The sequence below is a fragment of the Panthera onca genome, chromosome D1, assembly GCF_046562875.1.
Source record: "Panthera onca isolate mPanOnc1 chromosome D1, mPanOnc1 haplotype 2, whole genome shotgun sequence".
Taxonomy (NCBI): Eukaryota; Metazoa; Chordata; class Mammalia; order Carnivora; family Felidae; genus Panthera; species Panthera onca.
In genome coordinates this window covers 78,276,399-78,283,264 of record NC_138348.1, presented here as the reverse complement: position 1 = coordinate 78,283,264, position 6,866 = coordinate 78,276,399, and positions in this window count along the sequence as shown.

The following is a 6,866-nucleotide window of genomic DNA, read 5'->3' as shown; positions in this document are numbered from 1 at the left end:
CTCTCTGCCCCTCCCATGCTCATGCTCTGTCTCTCTCTGTCTCTCAATAATATATAAATGTTAAAAAAAATTTTAATGTTTAATTTACTGATCTAAAACCTAGATACCTCTCTCTCTATATATGTATATATGTATATGAAAATATAATTTTTCATATATATGAATATTACTATATATATTACTATGTGTTTTACTATATATATATATATATATATATATATATATATATATATTACTATGCATTTTGGTCCAATGATAACTTCTACTTCCTTTTCATTGTAGATTATTTTATTCAGATTTATGAAAATTTTTCTATCCTGATTCTGTTAGATCTGATGTTGCACTAAAAACTAGCTGTTGCTTCTATTGTTCTATTCTACTTACTTCTTGACCTTTTTATCCTGTCCTATGACCTGTAAAGATTTACTTACTAGAAATTTTTAAATATTATTACATATACCTAAATAAAGTTTAAAATAAAGATGTTCTTCCTGCAAAGAAATATTTCTGAAAAATATTAATTCTGCCACACTATTCCAAAAATGGCTTCTTTGCTACCATATAATCAGATTTGTTCTGTACCTCTGACATATAGCGTTTGGAAGGGTGTTTATTCTGCACCATGAGTCTTGGCAGAAAAAGAAGAATTTGTAGTTTTAGTATGACCTTTAAAAATCTCTGCCACATCACAAACATCTTAAGCTTCATGATTTAGCCCACAATGTGATTTCAAATGCTGTCTCTAGATACAGCCTTTTGGGCTTTTGAAAGTTAACAGGTTCACACTGCAAGTCAAGGTGACAGTATTATTAATATTATGTTATTATGATTAGTTTCTGACACAGAAGGACTTTACATAAACAACATTATTTAACATCATATTTTGTTAACTTTTTCAATACAGTTTAATAGCTTGATACAACGATAAAATGGCATCAGTGATAAATACGCATTGGATACATTACTGAATCAATTCATATCAATATTGTGAGACAATTGGTTGTTTTTATTCAGGCAATTTAACATGTGTCCACATGATACCATATAGATATTTTTTAAATCTCAGGGGCACTTATCAGTCATAGTTCTTGCTGACAATTAATAGATACCTACTCTAGTTGTCTCAAGTAGCGTTCACAGAATCAAGGGTGGGCTTGACAAAAAAGAAGCAACTATAACAGGTCTGGGGTGAGCCAGTGGGAAAAATATTGCATCACTCTCTGTAACTCCTGTGCTGTGTACCATTGTCATTGCTTCACGCAACAGCTGCCACTGGGCACCACTGAAGTACCCCAAGCTGCTATTGCCGGCTACCACAGTATTTTATTAATTTCTTCCTCTTTGTATCATTCACTCAAGTGACAAGGGGAGAGATGTGAGAGATATTCCTGCCGGAAGAATTTGTTCGATTGACCACAGGTCACATGCCCAAACCTTGGCTTCCAGGACTTTTGCTCTCAGGTTCTCTGGTGGGAGATGGGCATTGCATCCCACCAGTATTACACACAGCACAGATTACTCCATAAATGGGAAGGAGAGAGTATGTTACGATGTAAGAACACAGTTTGTTAGGGAGACCGTAGTTATAGGGTTCCCTCTGTGTGTGTGGTGTCTATGTGTGTGTGCAGAGCACAGGGAGAGTTGTAGGACATTAACAAGGCTACACAATACCATTAAAGCTATTACTTTTACAACATCACTTATCACAGTGAGTCACAGTGTCTGTTTCCTCAAATGAGTTCCTTCAGGTCAAGGAAGATAAATGGACTCTTTAAAGAGTGATATTAATTATATTAACAATAAAACAAGTTGTTTCTCCTGTACTTACTTGGTGCCTAATATATATATATATATATATATATATATATATATATATATATATATATTTTTTTTTTTTTTATATAAGAATTTTATGTAAGAATTCACATATGCATGATTTTAAGATGTTCTTTTGGCATTTCCCATCTAATTATTTTTTAAGATCATATAATGGTGGCCCCTAGTCAAAGGGGGCTTATGAAAATAAAACAATAATTGTTTTTTTGTTGATTCCAAATAATCCCTATCCCAAAATGTGTTTGGGTCATAAACTTCCAACAGCCCCAAATGCCCACTCCATGCTGGAATTTTACCTAACAATCATGTGTGCCTTAACGTCTGAAACTGACAGTTTAGTCCCCTGAGTGTAATAATGGTCGGGAGACAGCGTTTAGTAGTCTTTTGTGTTGTTTTTAATAGAAATGCATTATCTTTACCTGTCTAGCAAACTTCTTTATAAATTGTGTTTTTGTATTTGTGGTCTTTATAAAAATGAACAGTAGGACTCAAATCATATTTGAGAGCTCAAAGTTCAGCCAAAAATTCAATTATGTAAATTAGAAAACTAATGCCAGCAAAATGAAAGCTAACCACTCAATGTTCCTTAACTCAGGTCGGGGGTAGAGGGTGCAGGGCTGTAAATAGGGAAAGGAAAAAGCTTTGCTGTAGCACTGAGAGGAGGATAAACATTTGTTATATTCAGTTTTGCAGTAATAAGGATCATCATCTGCAGCCCCTTCCATCCTAAATATATCTGCAGCCATCATTTGAGCCATTGATCTGCAAGTGTGCTTTGTACTCTCAAGGTGGCTATGCCTCACAAAGGGCCCTGTTCTCTCATTTGTGTGAGTATAGATTTGTACTGCTGAACAAACAAAACAAGGCAGAAAACAAGCAATCAATGAACCCTGGGGGTAGGGTTTAAAAGATAGACAACTGGATGATGGCTGGGCATTGGCACATAGGCTAAAGGGTTTATTTCTATGAATGCACACTTCAGTTTGAAAAAGATCTTTGGAAAACTGGTTTTAGATGGAAGTTAAGAGATAGCTATATTTTTTGTATTTTGTTCTGCTTTAATACTGGCTTTGGATTCTATGAGACTCAAGAGAGGCATCTCAGAAGCTGCTTTGGGGAGGGGAACATAGGAGGTTAGACTCAGAGGTCCTCATCACCTTACCTTACCATCACAGCATTTCTTTTATCTGTTGAACATGTTATCTCTCCACTTAATTGAGGGATAGTTTCCTGTGCTAAGAAACTTTTTTAGATCACTGGTCTAGTTCAAGTAAATATTTCATTTTATAGTTGGCGAGGTCAAAGAGTTTAAGGTAGTAGACCAAGGACCACAGCTGGTATTAACAGAGCTGGAACTAAAATCCTATTCCCCTTTCCCAGCCTATGTGTTTACCAGGTCAAGTTACCTTTTATTCAGTTCACTAAGTGGTAGTCACTCCATCCTTGATAGTCAATCAAAGCACTCTAAGCAGACAAATTTGAGAAAGGGATTTTGAACTCTGTTATTGTTAAAGAAATAACAAGGATATATGATATAAGACATATTTGATATTTGATATATTTGAATAATAAGGATAAAGATAACTAGGATTATTAATCTGCAAAAGACATGAAGATATGTATGAAAGTCTTCTGTTAAAATCAGTGGTCAATGACTCTCAAATTTGTCTCAGTTACACTTTATGGAAATATCTAGAAAGAAAAGAATATTTCTATGTATAAAGAATAATGGCTGGGACGCCTGGCTGGCTCAGTTGGTTAAGTGTCCAACTTCGGCTCAGACCATGGTCTCACAGTTTGTGAGTTCGAGCCTCGCGTCGGGCTCTGTGTTGACAGCTGAGAGCTTGGAGCCTGCTTCAGACTCTGTGTCTCCCTCTCTCTCTGCCCGTCTCCCGCTTAAGTTCTCGATCTCTCTCTCTCTCTCTCTCTCTCAAAAATAAATAAATGCTAAAATTTTTTTTTAAAGAATAATGGTTAAAAAGAGGAAAAGTATTATAAACAGAGGAAAGAACATATAAAGGTAGGAAAGCATGTTAACTGCATTGATATATTTATCAATGAGGGAATAAATTAAAGTCAGTGAATGATTAAAGTAAATGTGCTCAGGTGATATTGACAGACACTTTTGAACACAAGACGTGATTCACATAAGGTACTATCTTATCATTGTAAGAATGCTGACATATGAGGAAATGATAAACACCCAGAATGCTTTTCTGTCTACAGGTTAATACCTGAGGTCTTCCTGTATAAGGAAAAGTTTAAGTGATCTTTTGTAGACAGTTATTTCCTTACTATAACCGTAAGGACTATAAGCCATTTGCCAGCTGAGAAGACAGTTTATGCCACTGTCTTCACTAAATGGCATGCATATTTTACAAGCTCTTGCCTGTCTGGTTTGTCTGAATAACTGATTCACCTTTGAGCCCAGGCAACCACGCCGCTCAATTTTAGTCAATCAGGGTCCATTTTTCATCCTGTTTTCAGGTCACATTCGCTTTATTTAAGGTAGCTGTGTTGGATCAGCTAAAACGCAAAGCATTCGATGAAAGCTTTAAGCATGTGACCACAACTTCAAATAAATATGTCCGACTCAAAGCGTTAAGATAAAGTGCCACACATTCACACACATTCAATCAGACTATAGTTCAGAAGCACCGCTTAAGGAGATAACAGTTGTCCATGGTGTCAATTAACATTTCAGGTCATTTGAATAAGGTCAGGCATAAAGAGGCTGTAGCATTTTATCACAGATCTGCCATTTTATCACAGATCTTTCTATTTATTATAAGCTAAACATAGTTCAGGTTAATATTTTTAAAAAGAGGAACCTAACTTGGGACCCTTCCATTTTTCTTTCACAGTAACTATGTCAAATCTAATAACTAATAACCTAAAATGTAATTAGGGGAATGAATGGCCAAAACCACTGGCCTATGAGAATATTCTATTAATTGACTATATTGCAATTGCTTAAATTATTCCCATCTCCTTGTCCCAAGGACATATAATTGAATTGAAAACCATTGTTGTGAAATGAAAAGTTGGAAAACAGCATAACATGGAAAACCCACATGATGCTTTTTTTTGAAAAGGCAGTTAGGATCACCAGGCCTCTGACACAACACACGGCATCAGCGTTAGCAACAGGACTGTGGCACAGCCCAAAAGCAAGAACTAACAGAGTGGAAGGCAGACCCAGAGCACAGTACTAGCAGGGAAATAATTTAAGTAGAAGCTAAGAAGAAGAACAGCATCTAGGGACAGTGATAAATTTGATATATGTCTAAAAGACAGAGATAAGAGGGGACTTTGTGGTCTTTGCACTTTGTTATTGATCTGCTTGCTGGGCTATTTAATGTGTCTGGTAATAATACATTATTTCCCCAGCTTCAGACTTAAAATGTGCTAGTAAAAATTAATAGAGTAAAGACTATTTTTCTCCTTTCTTGTGCATTTTTACTAGACTGCATTTGTCATGGGAATAGTAAGAAGTTACACACATTAAATAGCCCTCTTATGAGCTGTGATGATTAGTAGTTTGAGCATCAGCAAAAGGGTGTGGATAATCCTGACAAGTTAACAAAGAGCCTTCATCCTACTCTCTTGAATTCTAAGCATCCTTTACTGCATGAATTTGTGGAGTGAACACAAGCTTTGAGTCAGGCAGACCAAGCTTAAGCAAGTTATTTAACCTCATTCAGCTCATCATAAAATGGGAATAATAAGATGTAACTCATAGAGTCATTGGGAGGATTATAATGATAGAATGCTGCAGAGAAACTGCTTAACAAGTACCCGCTGCTCACAAAATGGTAGCCATCATTATTGCCTAAAGAAGCAGACCATAAAGAATAAATATTTATAAATCAGTGTTCTAAATCCTGGTTGTGCATCAGAATCACCTGTGGAAATATTTTAAGCTGGAGACGTCATCCAATAAATATTTATTCAATAGGCACAGCACAGTCATCTCTATTTTTCAAAGAACTCCATAGGTGATCCCTATGATCAGCCAGGAGTGATAGCCACTCTTTTAAAAGTATTGTCCATAGTCAAAGAAGAACTCAAAACTTTAAAAGTGGAGAATACTTTAACAGTCAAACACCCTTCTGCTTTTCTATTGCCGTCATATTGTATACATCACATAGGAAAAGGTATGTATATACATATAAATGCTAGCAGTTGCATCTCACAAAGGAGATGTTCCTAAGTGAAACATAAATATTTGAATCAACTACCAGACACCTAAACAACTTCATCTTGGTATGACTCTGAGCATTGCTAACTCTGTTAGGACCGTGATCAAAAACACAAAAAAACAGGAGTCTGAACTCTGGCTTGTGCTTGAACTCCGGCTTGTGCTGAACATCTGGCTTGTGCTTCTGCCTTGGATTCAAGAGTTGTAAATATAACAGGTGCAAATTCTCATGCACTCCATACACAGCACTGCTTCTCTCCAGCAGCTCTACCCTCCCTTTATGTTTCAGAGAGGCATCTGGTACCTGACAAACTTCATAACCACAACCATAGTAAAGAGAAGCCAGAATTGAAAGAAATCCAATATTAAGCTAAATGCCATCATGTCTCTCAGACTATAATGATGGAATACATCAGGAGTGAGGGAGAGTGGTAGATCAGGTGTAGGAGGGCTCAGAGCAGCTGATATCAACCGTATTATTTAAACCTGAATCAATGAAAACAGTTTAGGGTAACATTTAGGTTTTTATTCTACATATTGTTTTTCCACATGAAATGAAGGAAACATATTACTTCATTAAATATTACTCTCTTTGGATACTGTTAGGAATGTTTGGTTAAACCACTACCATAAACATGTCAAAACAAACTTGTTGGAGACTTATGAATGTTCTCCATTCAGTCATTACTAATAAGAAAAATGGCAGCAATCACTTATATAATGCTTAATATTTGCCAGACATTGTTCCAAGTGTTACTCATATATTAACTCATTTAATCTTGACAACTACCGTATGAAGTAGGCCATGTTTTTATACCCCTATGTGGTG